The sequence below is a fragment of the Malaclemys terrapin genome, chromosome 23, assembly GCF_027887155.1.
Source record: "Malaclemys terrapin pileata isolate rMalTer1 chromosome 23, rMalTer1.hap1, whole genome shotgun sequence".
NCBI classification, from domain to species: Eukaryota; Metazoa; Chordata; order Testudines; family Emydidae; genus Malaclemys; species Malaclemys terrapin.
This window is the reverse complement of record NC_071527.1, coordinates 7,560,643-7,584,027: the sequence shown is the minus strand read 5'-3', so window position 1 is coordinate 7,584,027 and position 23,385 is coordinate 7,560,643. Positions and strand designations below refer to the sequence as shown.

The window sequence follows — 23,385 nt, the reverse complement described above, 5'->3', positions numbered from 1 at the left end:
ATAATTGCCTGAGGCCATGGGAACAACCAGTCTGCAATGTGTTTTACATTTATCTGCACTGCTACATTTTCATTTTTGTGCACAAAGCTCCCTCTGATTGTTTTCAGGAGACTTAAAGCTGTGTAGGCTCTGTTGTTGTTACCTTGTTTGGTTTTAAGGCATGGCAGAGCCCATATGATCACAATGTCTCCACACAATTCCAACAAGACTTTACACTTCAACTTATAAAATGAGCCACGACTTGTCCAGCTCCTGCCCTAAACACTATGGGGCTGAAAGTGGATCTGCACACTGCTGATCTTACTAAAAGAGGAAACCCATTGTGGGCGCCCCGCTGAAAATCTCAGACTAAATGTACCTTTCTACAAATGCCTGCAAAGCAGAGGAGAGAACCTTCCGTTCAGAGGAATGGGTGAGTTTCTGGGGAAGGCAGGGGCCATTATAAAAAAGTGCACAGGCAGGCAGGGCTTCGGAGCTGCATACTAACTGGGAGATGAAAAGGGCTGGGGGCCTACTGAAGTAAGTGCTGTCTCAGTGATTAATGGGGGTGAGAGAAGGGTGAAGCCCAACCCCTAGTAAACTACAAGATGGCAAAGTGATTTTAAGAACAACAGAGCAGTGTTCCTGGAGAAAACCAACCCAGACAAGCCAAGAAAACCGCCCAGCACTGTTTTTAAAAGGCCTCTTTATTTTGAAAACCACAACAATACAGTAAAATACGCCAAGAGCCAATCAATCTCTTTTAAAAAGAAAAAAAAATGTGTAAATTACAGTGAGAAGCTAACTTATTGCAGGGTCAGATTTTGAGTGGGTTCAAATATGTTTACATCTACATTTGCTTATCAAACAATAACCCGCTGAAATGATAACGATAGTGGCCAGTAGAAGTGCCACAGCTATGTTATTTCCTGGTAGGGGGAATGTGCGGGGTTAAAGGAAAAACCACCCTCATGAGTAAACCTCTGGGTGCCTAATTTGAAGCACCTTAAAGGGGCCTAATTTACAGAGGAGAAGAACTCAACCCTTTCTGAAAATCAGACGCCTTTTAAGATACGCCCCCCAGAAAGTGAGGTCGATAAAATCACTAGTTGCTTTTCAAAAAATGTTGCCCTAGGCTTGGAGGAAGTTTAATTGGGTTGTAAGGATATTTAAAGGGTGGCTGTTGACACCTTTGTAACTGACAAAGTAAACAGCTGAGTAAAATCAACTTTAATAAAATACATGGAGCGTGTTATAAGCTCACACAGAACTTGTCCTGTTATTGGCTGGGTTACTGCACACACCAGTTCCTAGCTGCCTTGTACACAGATCTCTGTACAGTTTAATACGCAGGAGGTAATTGGGAATAGAGGGGGTGAGGAAATCAGAGGATACTGTTGGTTACACTTAGAAGTTTTTTCTGTTTTGTTTTTTAATGACATAATAGGACTGTAGCTTAGTTTCCATGGCAGAGAGCCCTCACAGATGCACAAGAACTGCAGGTTCCGGAGGACTTCCCCAAGATGCAGTATGTGGTGTTTAAGTCTTTTTAGGTGAGATGGGAGTTGCAGGTTCCCAAGGTAGCGCTGACTGGGAATTTGAGCAGCACAGCTGTGGTCCAAGTTTATAGAGAAGCTGTGGCTGAAGAGTGAGCTGGCCCCAGGCACGTTTTCCAGGTAATTTTCTCACTCCGTCTCCTTTGCAGATTAGGGGGATCGGTAATGACACTTCCCTTGCAGAGACAGAGGAGGATCCAACTTCCAGGGCAGCTGCACAAGGGCTGTCAGAGACAGGCTGCCAACCCACACATCTCCTTGGGCCTTGCTGTAGGACTTGCTCCTGGGCACATCCTACCCACCCTCCATTTGGGAGCTCACTGGGGGCTTCTGCTAGGGGACAGGCTCCCAGCTCCCTCCCTCCTGTTGTCCTTCATCCTTCAGATCTGGAACCAGACCTTGAGGTTGAGCCGCTGAGCCAATTCCACACTCCACTGTCAGCAGGGATACCTGATAACATGGAATTCTTTCTCCATCTGGACATTGGTATAAAGCGTGCTGGCCCTCAGCAGGGACCTAGAAAATAAAAGGCCACACCATCTCATCTGCTCCTGCCCTTGCAGCAGCCCACACCCCCCATCCCATATCCCGTACAACATCTGAACTTTGAAGCAGTTGACAGTAACATTACTGCAAGCAGTAAACTGACTGCAGTCATTTGAAATGTCCCATTGGTGGACAGACAATATCCAAATTCAGTTAAAAGTCTGGATTTTTAACAAGCTCCGATAGAACCTGTGCAGACAATTTCAAAGTGTTCTGCTGTTACCCAGAGTTGAGATATGTGCTGGTTTTCTTTCTTTCTTTCTTTCTTTCTTTCTTTCTTTCTTTCTTTCTTTCTTTCTTTCTTTCTTTCTTTCTTTCTAATTTAATCTCTCTCTGTCTAGGTAACTTTACATTTATCTTTCTATCCATGTCATTTTACATATATCTCTCTTTCTCTCTATCTCTTCATATGTCTGCCTGGGTAATTTCACATCCATCCATCCTACCATCCCCTCCACCCCTCCATCCATCCTTCTCTGTCTCTCTGTTTCTTTGTCCCTCAATGAACAAATAAACAAAGTTGCATCAAAATGCACTGGCTAGTGCACAAGAAATTAGGACAATAAAGTATGCAGAATTTAGGATTATTGGATTAAAAATCATTTCTAGCACTGAGCATTGTTTTAATAACCTTGTGAGAACAACATCAACCATGCAGGGCAAAATTTTCTGGAGTAAGTCATGAGTATTTATACAGTTGTTTAAAATTCTATCAAAGGGCTACTGGTGACCACTCATTTGGAGTTGCTAAGAAACCCATTGTCTGTACAGTGCACACATTGTAAAAAGAAAGTGTTACTGGGATCACATGGAACATACCTGTTGGAAGTAGGTTGGGTTTTTTGCTTAGAGTTGTGCCCTGTTTGGGGGTGAACTCTGCTGCTACCACCAGGGTTAGGATTGGTCATTGGTCCAGAAAGCTTCTGACTTTTTTGGGAGGTCACATGGAATGGCCGAGGAGACCACTGGAACCTTGGGAGCTGGTTCTGAGGTCTGATCATCCTTGCACCCCAGAGCCCTGTTGAAGCCCTGCAAGGCAAGTCTTTGGCTTGTTGAAGAAGTCATGGATGTTTCTGGCTTCAGGCAGCAGTGAGGCTGGTGTCCCTTTGGAGATGGGAGAGGCTGCTGACTGACACCTCATGGTAATGGGACCTTAGGAAAGACAGCCTCCAAAAGTCTATGGTCTTGAGCAGCTTTTTGCATCTCCAGTTTCTTCTCGCTGGTGGGATGAGGAAGAAGGGGGACTGGATATCTTTAACTCAACACAGGAGAGGGATTCAGTGGATCACAGTCATGGGCATATCTCCAATGGCTTCTTCTGAGGAAGATTCCACCAGAGTTAGAACTCAAGAGCAAACGTTCTAAACCAACATACCCACGTCACTTAAGAACATCTCTCACCAGCCATCCTGTGCATAAAGGGCCCAAACCTGCTGATAAAAAATAAAATTAATTTAAATTAAAAAAAAAAACTAAAATAACTTGAGGATCCAAACAATGATTTCCTCTGGCTTTGCACCTTTGTGATCACCTCCATGATGTGTGTGTGTGTGTGTGTGTGTGTGCGTGTGTGTGTGTGAAGCCTTGCCCTGGAGACAGCAGATCTTAAATCTTGTTTAACACACAACAGATTATCTAGGGTGCTTAAATTGCATGATGGAGGCAGTCATGTTGCAATGTAGGTCTTTATTTGAAATAAGCTATTGATGCACGTGCTGGGTGTAATGGCTTGTTTCATGTAAACATAATAACGTTTGCTGAAGAAATGCTTGGCCCCTGGTCAGTGCAATGTGTGTGTGTTTATAATCGCATCTTTATTTTTACTAGTTTATGGAAATTAACCGTAGACGTTTTCCAATGTCTTCCCCTGTTCTCGCTCCTCTTAGGGCACAGTCCGTGAGTTTTGCAGTCGAGAGCTCTTGTTTAAAACCAAACGATTTTCTTTGGGAAGAGACAAGCAAGGACTATTGGCAAAACCATTAGCTTATACAGGCAATGACAGGCATACAAAAGAGCCCTGGAAGATAAATCGAAATTAGCAACAACAAGGAATAATTATAATTATAATTATAAACGTTGTTGTCTCAGAGTCTCATTAAAGGCGTTTCAAAGACACCTCCTGTGCTAACCTCAGCTGCAAGCCCCCGTCCCGGAAAGGGCAGGATATGCCCTGTTGTGGTCCAGCAGCGCGGGTAGCCTCGTGGCGCTAAAGAGGCCAAAGAAAGTTTTGCCATTGACTTCAACGGGGCCATGATTTCTCTGCCTTTGCGGCATCGTTCCTAGTAACTTTGGAGGAGATCCTCAGCTAAAGTGCATGTACCCCAGCCAGCGATCAACCCCTTCCATCGTTAACTGTGTGCCTAGAACAGACCAACCAATCTAAACTAACAAACCAGCCCGGATGGTAAAATCCACCCAGAGAGACTGTTGGGTTATTTATGACTGGAAATCCCCCACAAATCTTGTTTGTTTTAAGTTGATCAGACGTTTGGTGTCAGATCTCTGTCTGACGGGGGAAGAGGCTGTAGTTAAAACGCCATATACAATTACAAACAAGTTGATTGGGGCTGCTAAGGATGCGGGTTCTAGCTTCTCTCTCACTCTCTCACACACTTCACTGTTGTGCAAACTTTCCATAACACACACCACACCCATCATATTCCTTTTCAATGTTGCCAGTTTAATTCCCCCCCCTTGTTTCAGAAAGGAACTGGATAAAGATCTGATTTTCTCTCCCTTGTATGGTGGAAGACTTCCAAACGATCAGAAATCTCTCTCTCTCTCTCTCTCTCTCTCTCTCTCTCTCTCTCTCTCTAATGTTAATGCCCAGTTTGAATGGAAGTGGACGTGGGATTGCTGTCCTGTTTACAAAGCGATCTCACTCTGTTCATTGTTTTGTACCCCAGCCACCACAAAGTGGACTGGGAAATGTATCCGATGTGTAACTTTTCCTTCTTTCCACCCAGCAAAAAGTTCAAGACGAAAGTCGACCTGGGCTGTTTGTTTGCATGTGATGTGCATCACTGCTAATGCTGCTTTAGCACTGGCAGTGCCCCCCTACATATATAGTCAAGTCTTAAATACGGGGGGGAGTGTTGTATAGAAATCCGTACGCGCAAAAAAAAAAAAAAAAAAAAAACACACCCGCAAAGTAAAGAATTGCGGCCAAATTCTACCCTCACATATACTGGCCGAAATAGGCCCCTGTTTACATACCGGACTAGATGAAGAGGGTCGCGTGTTTCAATTCCCAGGGCAGTCAGGGGGAGTCGAAAGCGCTCAGGCCTTTGCGGGACGAAACCTTAGGAGCGCTCACCTGCGCGCAATTTTAAATTGCGCTGCGGAGTATCCAGCGTGCTAGGCAAAGGGATGTAATGAGCCCTTCGATTTTTGACTGAGCCACGGCCAAACTGAAGGCAAACTCCAATAAATAAATAAAAAATTAATCAACATCAACCATTAACTAGGTCAGCCAGTTAAAAATGGCAAGTCGGTGCGGTGTGGAAATCCGATAGCCTTCCACTGGGGGTGTTTAAAGGGGGTAATAAAAGGTGGGGGCGGTGGATTGAGTGCAGTTCAGATTACCCATTCCAAAAACATCCCAGTCCTATCTAAACGATTCCGGATTTGTACAGACCCTGTGTTTATTGAAAACATATTTACGTTGCTGCATATCATTGTGAGTCCTCGGCTTCTGGTATATTTCATTAGCTGCTTAAAGTTTCATTTAAATCCGGCTGATTTACAGGCCACTGAGCTAAATTTAGTCTTTGAGCCCTGGGGTGTAAATCTGTTGAAGTCACTGGAGTTACACTAGCGATGAATTTGACCTAGCAACTCTCTGCGTCTTTCTATTCAGACACCATCAGTTAAAACACACTAAGTTAATGCGTTTTATTGTGATTTGTTTATTTAATTATCTACCTCCAGACTAGCTATACAGTTTAAGGAACTCATCAATGTAGCCACCATTATGGATTCCTTACAAATTTATTATCAGGAATATTTGCATTTCTGGTGTTTGCACTGCCATGGGTTTAACTAAACCGTCTTAGGCTGGATAATAGTTCAAGAAACGTTCACTTTTTAAATCCCAGGTTCAAAAATGACTCCTTTAAGACAAATCATTCCGTTTTGATTCTATTAAATTACATTTAACTCTGGTTTTCAAGAATCATATCTGGGCTTGTTTTGAAGACAAGGCAATCCAAAGGTAAGAGATTGGCATGAATTATTTATCAGAAGTGAATATAATTATGGTTTGGGACAAAGTAAGGACAGATGAAGAACGTCAAGTTGAGCATCAAATATTTTAAAAATAAATCCCGAAAATTAATTTCGGTACAAATCCAGATTCAATCTCTTTGCTAAAGATTTAGCTGAGGCAAATTCAAAATATTGAAATCGCGTTAATGCTTCATTATTTTGTCCAGGAATAAAACTTCACCTGAATAGGACTGATGTCCTCAATAAGCAGGAGAAGTTAGCCGAGTCTGGGTTGTTCATTTATATATCATTGAAAATATTTCTATCATCTTTCCAGTGATTCTTTGAACCATGAAGCTAGTCACGTTTTAGAAAAGTACAAGCATCTAGAAGAACTTCCAAATGGCTTTTAATAAAATGCAGATATATGATATATAGGGTATATATAGCCTCTCTGCATAGTCTTGGACTATATACATACATACAACTAGGCATATAGATCTGTAGAGAGATACAGTCTCTATCCCATACATACTTCTGTATATAGCCTGTGATTATACGCACACACAAAGCATACACAAAATCACCCATACACACCTAGATATGTAGACACAAAACATACACAATCTATGTTATATACATAGAACATCTCTTTCGATGTAGTCTATGATTATAAATAAACACAATCACACAAGATCACTCACATATATCTAGACATAGAGACACAAATATATGTGATCGATAACAAAAATAAATGTGTTAGTCTCTAAGGTGCCACAAGGACTCCTGTTCTTTATACTATATATAATCGCTATGTAGTGTATAACTATATACAGACCCAAATTCACCCTTATACATCTAAATACATAGATATAGTCTATACTCTATACAATTTCTCTGCATACACCCACACCCATCTAGATATACACAGACAGATGAAGGGGATAGTTAGAAATACCAAACAGCTCGTGCACCTGGCTGGCTCTATGTAAACGTTTTTAGATAAGGCCCCTCATTTCCTTGAAGTAGAAATTAAGAAAAAGCGATTAGCTCTCTATAAAATGTGCATCTTATTAGCATTACCACAAGGGTTATTTTACAGGCAAATGCAGGCGGATGTTCAAAGTACAAACACATTTCGATATAGAAAAAATAACGTTTCCGCTGCAAATATAAAGGGGGGGGATTAGAAAGAGGTGCCTTATAAAAGGGGATTGGGTCTCCCTTTGTTCCTCCCCTCTTTTTGGTGTGTGTGGGGGATCAGGAGCATTGGAAGGCAGGTCACGTTGTGGAATCTATGGTTGATGCGTCTGCAGGAATTTAAGACCTCGATGCATTTAATAAATTATTTTACTTGTTTTAAACCGAGGGAGGGGGGAGAAGGAAGAAGGGGGGATTTGCTGTTGTTGTTAACTGAGTAATTCCTCTGAAATAAAGAGCTACAAGGGCTCTCGGGCTAATCACACCCAGATTAACCGTACTAACCCCCATCGCAGTCCAGATTAGTAACAATTCCTCCTCAACCCCCCCAACAAAGAAGGTTTGGAAATCTCATTCTCCCACAAACACCAGGCCATAACTTCTACGGCGTGTGTGCGCGTGCATCAAACAGCAATAAGAGCCTTTTGTCTGAACATCATTGCAAAACCAACGCGATCTGCATGGGAAGTCTGCTACCTGTGATTGGGCACAGATCCCATTTAAAAAAAAAACAAAGATATGTGCGCTTATTCTTTTTTTTTTTTTTTTATTGGGATCTGTGCCCGATCACAGGTAGCAGACTTCCCATGCAGATCGTGTTGGCTTTGCAATGATATTCATAGTGGTGTATAACACACACACACACGCACGCACACACACACAAGCAAAACACTCCAGTCTCATTCTCAATTATAAACCATTTTACACTTTAGAAGCCCAGCAGAGAGAGAGGGCGAGAGAGGGAGAGAAAAGAGGCATTTCCAATAGTCACACTTGTCAAGGGAGACCATCTTTTAGCCCTCAGCAGCAGCAAATCCATGTGAACTCTGGGTGAACCAAGATTGAGGCAATAAATCATCCTTACAAAAGCCTGCTGTTGGACGCGAGTGCCAGTCCCTTACCTTTAACGCTTTCACGGGCGAAGGAGGAAAAGCGAACAACAAAAGTTCAGATAATCTATGTGCAACCCAAACCCGGGGGAGGGGGGCCTGAGGACGAGAGAGGGAGGAAGAAAGAGGGAGGGGGAAATCTGTTCATATAGGCGAAGCAAGAGGGTTTTTTTCAAAGCAAAGCTGGGGGTGGCATTATGTCTATGGTGCATATTATGATGGTGCAGTGGGGGTGGAAGGGAGGGATGTCAGCAGCAATATGTGAACAAACCCAGCGTCATGAGAGCAAAGATGGGGAGCCAGGGCAAGTGGAAAGAAGACACAAAAGCATTGATTAGTGGAAGGAAATAGGCACCATAATGGATCTCAGGGAAAAACGTCCCTTGCGTGCAATGGAATCCATCTACTAATGGTGAAAGGAATTTACAAATAATAATAATAATAATAATAATAACATAAAAAATACGGTTTTGCTTGTGTGTTGGTCTCATAATTTGGCCCTTTCCACCATTAGATTCAAGTGTGTGTTGCCTTAAAGGATCCATTTCTTTTCTGAAACCCACCCCACCTTCTTGTCAATGAAGGACTTACTTTCTTGTTGAGAGAGTGAGAGAGAGAGAGAGACTGGCCCAAGACAGATAGATAGATAGATAGATAGATAGATAGATAGATAGATAGATAGATAGATAGATAGATAGATAGATAGTCTTTCTTTTCTTGGTCCAATCTCCTCATTGACATTTCTTGATTTCACTCTCCCCCACATCACTGCGATTTCTTGTTTAATATGCACAGTAATTGGGGTGCCTGTACTTTTTAAAAAAGATCCTGATCTATGATTTATGGCAGTTATGCAAAAAAGGCAACCCCTTGTCTGAAATTAACACAGCGCTGGAAGGCTTAAAAAAAAAAAGTTTAACACGCACACACACAAAAATCCATGGTTGACTAATCTAATATGACAAACGATATGATGGATATAGTTTATGTTAATTCACAATGCCCTTTCCTCCAGAATTTAACTGTAAGTTAATGTACACCGGAAACTCGAACTCTACACGGTCTGCTAATGGGTTTAGGTATTAGCTAGTTCTAACGATGCATACCAATGTACTTGTCTCTGTAGGCTGCCCTAAGATTTATGACTCTTTTGCCTTCTGTAGCTGTAAACAAGGAGGGGGAAGAAAGAAAAAAACCACCCTAGTCTCTGCATCACTTAGTACATCAAGGAGTCTTTTTTAAAAACCCAGGTTATAGGAGAGAGATTCCTACCAAGTCTGCAACTTTTCCTAAAATGCTCGTGTTGTGGGTTGTGTCTGTTATTTTTTTGCCCACGCCTCAGTCAAGAGGACAGCGGCTAACCCCCCCCCCCCCACACACACACACACATACACACACACACACGCACAAAAGACTCTATAGAAAGCTAAGCAGAGTTCCAACTCCTACAGCAAGATGATGAAGAATGATTGGATTCAGAGCCTAAGCACAAGAGAGGGGGTGGGAAAAAAAGTTTCGTTTTGGGGGAAAGAGATGTTCCTCTCGCGCTGATGCAAACTCTAACAAAGGAACAATGAAGATACTGCATCCCATGAGTAGAGCTAAGAAGCTAATTTTCTATTATTTTCCCCCCTAGGTTCGGATTCGACTTTGTTGATTAAATTATTCTTGTGCCAGCGCAAAGAGTGCTTATTGCTTGGAAGAAGATGGTGGAATAAGAGGAAATGCTTGTTTTAAAAAGACGACAATATTTATGATTGCTGGGCTAAAGGTATTTGTATATGATCGCTTTCTAGAGGAAAGGCCAGAAAGTTTGGTAAAATTTGTATGTGAATGTATTTTTAAAATATATTAAATCTCTAGTATTTTGGACAGGATTCGCTCTGGGGTGCTGGGGGCGTTGTGTACAATGAAGATTACAAACTGAAAGGAAAGGTCCCTCTATATACTGTTCATCTCTAGAAGAAGATTTACTATTGGAAGAATAATTTTGCCGCAAATACTTTGGGTTGCGGAAAATGAGGTTAGGATGGGTGAGGGGAAAATATGTATGTTAACTGTGTCAGATTTATTTGTGCAAAAATAATTCTATTTTAATTAAGAGTGTTTAAAAATATGCTTTCCCCTATAATTATGTGATTTAAGCATATCATTCATACTGAAGATTTTGTTGGCTAGACACTATTTCTTGATCTCTGCAGGCCAATCCGTGCCTGAATGTTACTTTCGCTGTCGAGTGCATATGTACAGTTTTACTGACATATTATCGTGACCGTTAAGTTTATTTGTGTCACATAAAGGCAGTCTGGATATTATTTTCTACTCAATGAAGCCCCTCAAATATATTTCAATGAAAGGTGTGTGTGTGTGTGGGGGGGGGGTTACTGAAGAATTGATGCATGTGAGCTTGAATTTAAAATATTGTTTAAGTTTCTGCTTACTGTTATTGTTCTTATTATTGGTTTTTCCCTGAATGAACTTTGTGTTTTGGCAGAGTTATGGTGCTTGGAGGCATTTGAGGACGTATATTTCATCACCAGGGCTCTTAAATGTCAGAAAGCAATATATAAATTAGAAATCTGATCTTTGATATTGTTAAATCGAAAAACTTACCAAAATATTCCAGAAAGGGGGTGTTTCTTTTAAAATGTGATTAGCGTTGGCACATGCTACACTTTTTATTCTTAGGATTAAAAAAATGAGGGGACAGCTCATCTATTTATTTTCGTTTGGTTCCTCCTAGCCAGTGGGTGATCAAAGGATAGCTTTAACACTGAAATCGCCTCCGATTTTTGAAATGACAGCGTGTATTGCAAATTGCATTTTGAATGCAACTATAGAGTGATTTCTCTCTTTTCTCTTTTGCATCTGATTTCAGGATTTCAGTCAGGGAGTGATAACCACTTAAGACCAAATACGTTAATTTTGGAGCTTCCTAAATACACTTCTTTCCCCCTTCAGATGTTGCAAACTTCCATTCGATTGCTCTTTAAACCACTTCTATTTTTTTATTTGAAGAAAACAAAAAAACTTGAACCAGAGAAGAAAGTTGAGTCATTCTAATCATTCGGAGGCACATGGTGTGGCTTAAAATGTTCGCTTTGAGATTCATAAAATATTTAAAGCCACAAGTCAACCCTCTCCTATTTATTGCAGTGTATAATTCAAAATTATCGTGTATTAATAAGCCAATAATGATAATCTCTATAGGAAAAGCATGCTAGTTGTGCCGGTTTTATGGCTGCCCTTATCCTTTCTAATGACCTTTGGCTCAGTAGCATAATAACTCACTACAGAATGAGCAATTGTCTGGAGTGCTTTAAATACCTCACAGTCTTTTCTACACTCCGGACACTTCCAGAGAGGTAGTCTCTTGCTTCAGAGCATCCAGAGGAGGGAAGTCTCCCCTCTCCTCTCAAGATCTGGACTACGGGAGGGGGTGGGGGGACTCTGGACCAGAGGACAAGAGTCTGTTCCCCTAAGGCACTTTATGGAACTCGGCCGTGCTCTCTCTGCTCACGTGATCCCGAATTCTCAGCTCAAAGCCTGGTTAATTTCACCTCTATTTCCTTGCACTTGGAAAGTAAATTCCTACACCACAACCAAAGATTGTGTTAGTAAGTCATTGTTATTCTCCTTGTAAAGGATGTATAAGCATGAGTACTGGGATCTTGGACGGTTACAAAAAATGCATAGTCTGCTAATTCTTCAGAGAGGATTCTTTGCAAGAAATGAAGTGTATATTCTGCAAAAAATCTCCTTCCCAGGCCCTCGCCACTGATCAAAGTTTTGGAGCTGATGGAAACCGGCTTTCTCCCCTCTTATGTGCTTGTGTTCATTAAAGACCATTTTTAAATTCAATAAACGTTGTTGTGTTTGTTCATGGGCCTATTTTCACAGCAAACTTGCTCTGTCACAGAATGTTATTGTTTTGTTTCCATAAAAAGATCTGAGCTAATGCACAATGTATTTTCTTTGGATGCATTACCTTCTTTTTAATCCCCCCTGTGTCCCAGGAAATTCTGATCCTGTGGGGGTTGTTTTCATGGGACTATAAAAGTAATTTGTTTATGTTAGACAGTGGCATGGGGTGTTTTTGTACATGTATTTTACATAAAGATAACCAAAAAAAATGTGGCTAGTCCCCCCACACCAACACACTACATATGCCCTAAATATTCCCCAGAGAACTGGTTCTGAAGTTAAATCGAGGAGCCACCTTGTGATGTAAAATGATAAATGCCTTCAGCGCAGGATCTGAGTGGGAGCCAAGCAGCAAGAAGTCATGGAGAGGATACATCAGTAACCAGCTTTGGCACAGAAGGAAAAAAGAAAAAGGGGTGGGGGGAGAGAGAAAGAAAAGAAAATGCACACTCAACAAATTCGGTTTCCACACGTAAGGAGAATTACAAATGCCATTCTCTGATATGGTATGTTGCATGTTCCTTCCCACTTAGTCTTTAGAGGGGGAAATAACCAGTAGATCGCTCTCTCTCTCTCTCTCTCTCTCTCTCTCTTTCTCTCTCTCTCTCTCTCTCTCTCACACACACACACACACACACACACCCCACCACCACCACCAGCACATATCTATAGCATCCATGGCGTTTCTAAGACAGCTATGGAAACAGATGTGGGAAATCCACGAATCTCATCATACGTACTGTATTGATCAGATTCCACTGAGGCAGGAAAATGTCAGGAAGCAATTTCTAAGGATCACCATATTCTGTTCCACTGAAGTTACTTTTAATCAAAGGGCACTGCGGCCCCTCTGCGATGGACCCCATGGGGGAAATAATCGCTGTTGTTTGTTTAGCAGCTTCATATATATACAGCACAGTTTAAAATCTTGCAGTGCTCCACATTTCACAGGACACAGCAAACAGTTAATATAATCTGTGATTTGCAAACCCTTCCAGCTGCAAAACCCATGGTGCACTGTAACATTATAAAGTCTTCTGACTGCTAATAATAGCGTGTTACTTTGCTAACTTGAGGCAGTCGCACTCTTGGTGACTCTCCCCAAGAAATTAGGAATACAAAATTGAAGAGAAAACATTGATTCTGATTTATTGGTAGCAAAGCAAATTCATTAGGTCTGAATCATGAAGCAGTTAAAGAAAATGGCTGGGGTACAGCTTTTAAAGTCCCAGCCAGTCAAAGGGTAATGAAAGGGAAGTGGTATTCAGGGAAATTGTATTTCACTCTGTTATTTTACATACTAATTTTTTATCATCCAAGTTTACTGCATCCTTGGCTCCAGCTCTTAAAGAAATCAACGCTTGGCTGGGGACGCTACATTTGCTAAGTTATTATGGTGTGTAACTTTCTAGTGCAGGCATTCTCGACCTTCTAGTATTTCTATTTTCCTAGTATTTCTTTCACTCTCCACGGACAGTCTGTAGGTGCATCGGTGTGTGTGTGTAAATGCTGTGACATGAATGTTAAAAATTGATTCTGCTTTCCAGGTATTTCATTTCTCCCCCCCCCCCCCCATCCATTCTTTAGAATCCTGGATATTTTCTTAGCATGAGATGACTTTAGGGGTCAAATGGCTTTAGGCATGCCTAGCTGAAATGTGTTTGCCAAGACAATGTCACTTACTTACTGCCTTAACTCTCTAAGGATCTGATAAAACAAAGAACATAAGTGTGGGTTTACGCTTAAGCAGGTGTAAAACACTTAAGCTGGTGCTTATTTCTGATCAGGTGCTTAAATGCACTGGAATCAATGGGACTTAAGCAAGTGCCTCAGCGCTTTCCTGAACCAGGGCCAATGCCATTATTTTCACAGAAAGCTGGGGTTCTATCCTGCAGTCACTGTTCAGCAAAACAGCCCAGTGATACCACCGCCTTGTGCCTCACTTTCCCCTCCTATCCTCTTGGCTATTGAGACTGTAAACTGTTTGGAACTGTTGGCACAACACCAGCAACAATATTAATAACAATAAATGTTTGTATTTCTTTTGTTTCATCATTCAACACAATGAACTCAATTCATTCACTTGCTCTTCCCCTCTGATTTCCAAACTAGTCCAGAAAATACTGACTACATTAAAAAACAACTCCCCCATCCAGAAGTGAATACAATATCTCAAACAAATGGTGCTTTGAGCCAGACAAGGTGGGTGAAGCAATAGTTTTTACTGGACCTACTTCTGTTGGTGGAAGAGACAAGATTTCTTGCTCCACGGAGTCTGAAGAAGAGCTCTGTGGAGCTGCAAAGCTTGTCTCTTTCACCAACAAAAGTTGGTCCAATAAAATATATTACCTCCCCCACCTTGTCTCTCTCATATCCTGGGGCCAACGCGGCTACAACAGTGCAAACAAGCGGTGCCTTGTCATTTAATAATTTCTTGAGGGGGGAGGCCATAACAAAAGATATTCTGGATTTTTTTTTTAACTTCAAGTAAAATAAATCCAATTCTATACAACCAAGTCTTCAGTACAGAATGCGAGTCACTGGAAATCAGCATGGCTCCATTGGATTTATGTTGATTTACATTAGCTATGGAACGTGGCCTTTCTTTTTCCTTAATCAAACCAGCTGCATAAGTACTTTTCAATCTAATGGTCCCAAACATCTGCAAAATATAAGGGGGGGGGGGAAATCTGGCTCCATTGAAGTCAATGGCAAAATACTCACATTGATTTCAATGGCTCCAGGGTTTCACCCCGAAATTTCCACATCTTTGAAGAAGTGCATCAAAGAGGTTAATGGTAAATTTCAGTGAAAGGGCCCAGAGATCAAAGGTGTTGTCTTCAGTAATCTGGATGTTTATACAGTTTTACAGTTTAGTTCAATCTCATTAGGGTTTGGGTTAATTATTTTTCTCCCATGCACAGAGAACTGACACACCTTGTCTGGCTAGTCTGTCAGCCCATACAGGTAGTTTTGCTTTCAGGGTTCTTTTGACATAAATTCCATAGGAAAGGCGTATGTCGGAAATGGAGCTTTATGGAAATTTATAGTTAGATGGTAACTTTAGTGATAAACATTATCTTGAAATGGAGACAAAATTCTTTACCTGCTTCCCACACTGCCTGCCTAAACTTACCACACACACCCATACACAAACTCTCATCACCACACAAATACATTCACACACAATACACACACACTCTCTCTCACGCTCATACCATAAGCATACAGTCACCAGACACACACATCTACACCATGCACACATACTCATGAACACACAAACATGCACACATACATCATAAGCAAATACACACATTCATATACTCACACACAGACTATACACAAACACATGCTTACACATACACATTGAACACAAATACACACACATACTCAAAACATTTGCAGACACCAGCACAGACATCCATACCCATGGACCATAAATAAATATACATGTCAAATATATATCTCAAAACAGAATTTCAAAATTGGAAAAGGTTCACAAAAGGGCAACAAAATGATTAGGGGTATGGAACAGCTTCCATATGAGGAGAGATTAATAAGACTGGGACTTTTCAGCTTGGAAAAGAGATGACTAAGGGGGGATGTGATAGAGGTCTATAAAATCATGACTGGTGTGGAGAGAGTAAATAAGGAAGTGTTATTTAATCCTTCTCATAATACAAGAAATAGGGGTCACCAAATGAAATTAATAGGCAGCAGGTTTAAAACAAACAAAAAGAAGTGTCTCTTCATGTAACACACAGTCAACCTATGGGACTTTTTGTCAGAGGTTCTTGTGAAGGCCAAGACTATAACAGGGTTCAAAAAAGAACTAGATAAATTCATGGAAGATAGGTCCATTGATGGCTATTGGTGTCCTTAGCCTGTATTTGCCAGAAGCTGGGAATGGGTGACAGGGGATGGATCACTTGATAATTACCTTTTCTGTTCATTCCCTCTGAAGCACATGGCATTGGCCGCTGTCGGAAGACAGGATACTGGGCTAGATGGACCATTGGTCTGACCTAGTATGGCCATTTTATGTTCTTACACACATACTCCTCCCCACACATATACATAAACCTATATACATATATATCTCACAGGCACAGTCATACATACACCAAACGTAAACACACATATACACAAAAATATACATACATAACATATACAAACACCTACACAGACACCAACACACATACGCACCATACACAAATACATAGTCTATACACAAAACATACACAAGTACCAAAACACACACATGACCATACACAAACACATTCAGACACCTATCTACCCCATACCATACACAACCACACGTGTGCACAGCAGCATTTAGACACTGATTTTGCAATACATAGCTGACCTTTTGCCCTGTAAGAGTTTGCAATGGAGGGTCCTACATGCAACAAAGAGGACACAGTTGGCTGGTTGTGGGGTGGGGAGCATCTAGGCAAGCTGTGTATGGAACAGGAAAATACCAATAGCCATTTCAATTTAATATTCTAGCACCTGAACCTGAGCCATTCCTAGCAACCTCCCTTTGACTTCAATGGAGATGTCGTTGCCTAAGCCAAGAGTGCAAATTTGCCTTCATGCAGGACCTACCATTTGATGCCAATCCTGAAACCTGGAGGGCAAAATCTACCACCCCACAGCCCCGCTGCATTTAGAGACCTGTACTGCAGCCTCAGTCCCACCTCCCCCATCCTGAAGTGGTGAGCTCTGACACCAGTGGAAATGGATTTGTTTGGAAGCATGGAGCTTGCTCCACTAGTGCATGACCTCTGGGTGCCTTTGTTTAATGTATTCAGCCAGACAAAGCCCCGGACTGGGGAAGAGCTCACCACAGCATCTCTGGCTCTTCCTAGGACAGTGCTCATCTCATCCAAAGAGAAGAGTCCCTCCACCCCCCCCCTCCTATCTAAGGGTGGGGCGGGGGAGAAGAGAGGCCTTGTTGAAACTTGAGATGATGAAGAAATTGTTTTTTTGGAAGAATGCCCGCAGTTAAGTTGCAACATCCAAGTGTCATCTTCAGCTGGCCCTCATTCAAGGCATGTTTAAATTCTGACCTTTGGGTTAGGGCAGATCTGGCAGGATTAAAATAAAAAACCCCATTTCACAGATCACCACTGACCAATACGAAACTATCTCCTAAGCAGAACAGCCACTGTTTAGGGCCCCAGATCGAAGGGGCTCTTTCCATGGTGTATAATGTGTATTATGCAAGCTTTTGAGAGTCATCTCCAATACATACACAGTCATACACAAAAACACACGGGCTAAAGGGAAACATCTGACCATTATGCATGTTCATGCCTTTGAAATAAGCACCCCTTTGTTTGGTATACTTCAGCACATAGGTGAATCCAGGATCTGGCTGCTTGGATCTAATTCCTAGGGAGTTGCTCATGGAAAAGCTACATGTTTTGGTGCTCAATAGATTGAGATCATGTCTAGAGTTAAAGGGGTAAGGTAACAGACACCTATGACTCTTTATTCACAAGCAGTCACACTATACCAGGGAATTTCTTCTCTTTCTTTCTTTCTTTCTTTCTTTCTTTCTTTCTTTCTTTCTTTCTTTCTTTCTTTCTTTCTTTCTTTCTTTCTTTCACAGATGTACAAATAGTCGGAGCCAAATCCTGCTCCACATTCCTCACAAGAAGAGTAAACCTTGACTTCCACGGTTTTACTTGCCTGAGTAAAGCCAAGCTTTCGGTCCAGATACAGACCCCAATACAATTACAGAGTGCAGGAAACCTCTCCCCGATCCCCACTGTATGATGTATGGCGTGAAATGCCCAGTCAGGATAATTTCTGCAGCCACCAAGACAGAAGTCTGTTTATGAAAGGTTATTAAAGCAAACTTAATTTCCGAAGGTTATAGCCATTTGTTTATAGTGTCGGGGTGATTAGACTTAAGGAACTCAACTCATCCCTTTCCTTCCAAATCAGTTTTATAGATTATCTTTGTTAGTTATTTGGACCGTAGCTGCTTTGGAAGTCAATGTCCTCTTTATTTGATGGCATTGTAACAGAGAAAGCCTGGCAGATTTATAGGTATACGGAGTGTTCCGAAAAATAGACTAAATTAAGTATTCAAGCCATTGAACTGTAAATACAGAGATCGTATCATTTCGCTCTATCTGGGTGAGAAGAGAAAATTGGCAATGGGGTCCATTTTTTGCCAAGACCACATTATTATTTAAACAGCACTGAATCATATAAATGAATGCAGCCTTTTTTTTTTTTTGAGCATCCAGCAGCTTTTAATAGTAAAACAATTGTCTCTTCTGTTCTTCTGTGTGTGTATTTTAGCCCATATAGATGGCCAGGCATTTCGCCTTTTCTCCGAAGATTTTAGATTTCAAGTGATTCCACCGTAGATTTCTCTAGGCTCGCATTTCCCTTGGCTGCCCCTCGGCAGAAAGTGACCTGTCTTAAGTTAACTTTAAGAGAGTAAAGTCCTCATAGGACGCATATAATCACATTGCTCTTGAACGGATAGGTTCAAACACTGGGCTGGTTGCTTCTGTTTATTTTCTAAATAGAAGAAACCCAGCTAGATTTTAAAGCTTTTATTGTAAGTATTATGGGGTCGGGTTGTTGTTTTTCTTTTTTTCCTTTCCAAGTATTTGAACAGAAACATCAGCTGTGAAATCTAAACCAACTCTGTTCTTGTCCAGTTCGATTCATTGGGGAGTGGAGGGGGTCTCAGATTCCTTGGAAGCACCAGGGTTAATAAAAGCACCAGGGTTAACCAAGATAAATACAGAATGCCTCGTAGGGTTTTAGCACTCCCACTAACTATATAACCTCTCAAAGAGAGCAGGGTGTGTGTTTAGATGCTACGGACTCTAATTGTCATGGTGACTGAGGCCACGAATGTCTTGTTTACATTAATTGGGTATTTGTTTCTAACAGTCTTGCGTTTTATTAGCCAAAAATAATAAGCGCGTACGGCTCACGCAAACTTGGAGAACTGCAATCGGACAGCAGAGCCTCACGTTTACTGCGGTGGGTGTCAGCTTGCAAAGTGACACTTGCCAACAGTTCACCGGAGGACTTTGCTGAGCCCTCATAATTCTTTACAACCCTCTTGCAAGTCGTTATGAATATCGCTCTCAGTTATCAGAATGAAAGAGAAGCGGTGATGGATACAGCTAAGCCGAAGAGCCCCATATGTTACAAGGAAATAGACGCGAAGAGACAGTGTTATTATTTTGTTTGTTGGTTACTTGGTGGGGCGTTTTCTAGATCTTCTAAAGGAACCTTGTGATAAGAAACAATGGAATTAAATTTAACTCTACAATCTATCTCTCTCTCTCACTCACTCTCTCACACACACAACACACACAATTTAACCTAATGATCCTCAGCTGTCTCCAAGCCTCGGTCTCCAAACAGGCCTGGCATATGCTAAAGCTTTAAAAGAGCGAGCAGTAGAGACGGGTTCTCTGCCATGCCTACCAGCCACGGATTGATAGGACAGGGGCATCAGACATCCACCGCCTTCCCCTATTAACCCCCAAGGCAAAACGCCTCGGATTCTTTTGGCCACATGGATTCTATTTACAAGGGTGGGGTCCATCCCAGCTCCACCAACAAAAGAGAGGGCTAGCCAAAGGAGGATGGATGGGTTAGGGAGGGTATAGACACAGCACGTTCAAGCTGTTTCATAACACGTCAGCCAGGGTTGTTCTCCCCATGGAGACTAATGTGACTTTAGGCACCCTCACCCTTCCGTCTCCCCTCCCCCTCCTCAAAACGCCCCTCTCCCCCCGGTAATGAAGGTCTGATCAGATCACAGGAGCACTTAATTTGCAAATATGGAAAGCAGGGACAGAAGAAGGCAATCCCTTGCCATAGTTAATCGCCATCCGCAGTGACCAAGAGGGGCTGTTTTAGGGTAAAGATCTTAAAAGAAGCCATTTGATAAAGGGGTTAGCAATCAAATGGAAAGAATACAACCAAAACAAACCAGTTCACTACCCCCAAGAATAAAAGGTCGAGAGATTGCAGGCCTAGAAGTTCTGTGATAAACAGTAATCCAAGGGGGGAAAGTGCGCTTTAAAACATCTGCTGCCAGGGCTATAAAACAGTTGGATTTACAGCTTGCCTCTGCCAGATACCCATGTGAAGTCTTTTCAAGGAATTCCCTCTTTACAATGGTCAGGCCAAACCTTGGCTCTGTTCTGTGACACCCTCCAAACGCAGAACACACACGTGCAAACACAAGCACACACCCATAGATACAGACATACAAACACACACACATGCACACTCCCAAACACATACACACATAGAGACACAGCATATGCACAACGTCAGGCACACAAACACTCCTAAACACCCAGAGGCAGTCACAAACACACACACACATAGATACACACATACACTCACACAAACACAGAGAGGCAAGCACACACAAACACACACACAGCAGACATATAGACGTGAAGGCACACAAAAACACTCTGACAAGCACACACTCACATTGGAGGTTTATCTTCACAATAACCTTTATGCTGCTGGTTCTAAGACTTTTCTACCCATATTAGGGAAAAGTTTCTTCGTACCCAGAAAGATGGTTTCCAGATAGAGAGGAGAACTGTTTAGATTAAAAAAAATACAGGTCTTGATGTTTCGCGCCGGGGAGTATAAACACTTCGCAATACTGTATTTCTTCACGAGTGGCGCGGATAGTAACAGCAAACCAGTACAGCATTTTCTAAATCTCCGAAAATACTTGGAGAGGAGAGGAAAGGTTAGGATGACCAGCATGGGGCGACTACATTTGTATGTATCGGTCGATTTATGCCACCCAAGATTTATATTGTAAACTTGATATTAAAACATTCACCATAAAAAGGCAGATCGTCAAGGTAAAGAAGCCTCTCAGTAGCATCAAGCCATTACTATCCAAATCACTGGTCATTTTCTTCCCAGACAGCAATGTTGTTCCCACTTTTCCGCCTATGTTTCTCTCTTCTGAAAGCAGCTCCAGTTTTGTGAAAAGAGAGAAAATAAAAATCTGAAATAAACTACTTGAGAGGTTGTTGGTTTTTTTTTTTTTTTTTTACAAATATGGGGTTTAGCTTCTGATTTGCCTTTTTTCCTTCACATCATCCGCATTTTTTTTAAAAATAAACATTACCCTTATTAAATATGCCCACGAAGAAGTCAGGTCTCTTTAAAACCAAGTCCTAAAATATTTAGCCCATTTCAGGCTCATGCCCCTTTTACAAAGCTATCTCGCTGTATATACACCCAGGGTCAGTTCTGTATACCGAATATATAAATATTGTTATCAAGAGCAAACTTTATACATTCACTGCCCATAGAGGCCCATGCAAACGGCATTCTAGCACTGAGGTGAAGTTTATACAACTTTAAACTCAGCTTTACCATCTGTTCCTTTGGTTTTAAGAAGGAAAAGAATCTAAACCAAAGCTTTAAAAAAAAGAATAAGAACACGGTTAGTGCACGCTTTCAAATAGGGTGCTGGCAAAATAATTCTCTAGCTACAGTTCACATCGTCAGCATAGGCTTTATTTTACATGCTTACAGTTGGGAAAACTGTCCAGGGATCATGCCAGACTATTATTCTCGCCCCTCTCCCCTCTCAAACTTAAGTCCTAGGTATCTCTGGTGCAGAGGCTATACCGCACTAACTCATTTTAATTTAACAATTCCCCCCCCCCCCAATTGTTAAATTAAAATGAGTTAGTGCGGTACAGCCTCTGCACCAGAGATACCTAGGACTTAAGTTTGAGTCAGTGAGATCAATGGGGATTTGCCACTGACTTACGGATTTTGTTTGTTTGTTTGTTTCCCCTCAGCCTCCCCGCCCCCCAATTTATTGAAAGTATTCTACAAACTAGGATATCTGTATTTAAGCATTGAAATAAACATGGAGCGTGAAGGGATCGAATTTTTTACCTGCCAGGACCTCCATAGTCTGGGAAGTGTATAGAAGGTATTTTCCTTAACATAGGATTTTAGGGGATTATTTGTTGTTATGCAGTTTAGACCCATATTTAAAAAAAAACTTCTTGGATTCTAATGGGAAGTAAATTGTAACGCTTTAACAATCATCTAATCTGGATACTTTAATAAGAGAGGAGTCTAAGTAGCCCTTGATGAGGCTAGAGACATGGGCTAGATAAAGTTATACATCCAGACTTCAGAGCTGTTGCCAAACAAGTAAATTAACCTGCTGGTTCAAACAATAACTTTGGGATTATGCCGTTCCCTAACACGAGACTTCAAGACCCTAGTCAAAGCTCCTTTGTCCTGCTGTCCAAACTTGGGGTCATGACCTAGCTAATGCAAAGCAAACCTGCGAGTAAACACTTTATTGGGTCTTCTTTAAATATTTATAGGTACTTCAGGGGAACTGGTTTTGGGGGATTTCAGAGAAGCCAGACAGACGTTATGCTGCATGCACGCCCCAGAAGTAAGCCAAACTGTATCTAGTCATTGCAAATAAAATAACCATAATTTCATGGACAATCCTGATAGCAGGTTGCTTCTACTTTTGGGGTCTCGCAGCGTTTCGGAAGGTTAACCAACTTCCAGGCTGTGTGGGTATGGGAGTCTGATACGTTTTAATTCTTTCTCTATATGTGTGAGGTTTTGTACAGACGAATGTATATGTAAAAGGCACACATGAGCATAAACACGTGGGTGTATGTATATTTGTGTGTAAGCATCTACTTTTAATTATCCATATATATGCCGGTGGATGTCTTTCTGTATGTATTTATGTGTGTGTGTGTATATACTTTTAATTCTCCGTGTGTGTGGTTATGTGTATATGCATTTACTTTTAATTCTCTGTGTGTACTTTTAATTTGCAAGGCTATTACTCAAGGGAATCTTGCACTCAAAAGCTGCAAAGCCCTTTAAGCCTGTTAAAGTTTCTGCTTAATAATAATGTAATGAATTGAAAATAAATGTATTAATGTGTGATTCAGTGAGGTTCACAAGTAGTCAGCAGAGGGGAGCACTCTATGGAGGAGTGAGCTTGAGTGTGGGGAAGGGGTTGGTTAAAACAATATACTTCCTTTAAAAAGAGAAGT

At 41.4% G+C, this 23,385-nt stretch overlaps 1 protein-coding gene across 7 annotated transcripts in view; it reads right to left on the bottom strand.

Annotated features, from left to right (window-relative positions):
• Positions 1-667: 667 nt before the first annotated feature.
• Positions 668-23,385, bottom strand: part of HOXC4 (homeobox C4) — a 95,318-nt gene continuing 72,600 nt past the window's right edge. For 4 of the 7 annotated variants that reach the window (XR_008443140.1, XR_008443139.1, XR_008443137.1 and 1 more), the window contains 2 exons: positions 2,901-3,514; positions 668-2,051 (listed from right to left, as the gene is read on the bottom strand). The gene's annotated coding sequence lies outside the window, so the exon portion shown is untranslated. The remainder of the gene's footprint in view (positions 2,052-2,900; positions 3,515-23,385) is intronic. The other 3 variants (XR_008443138.1, XR_008443142.1, XR_008443143.1) reach the window with 1 other exon arrangement.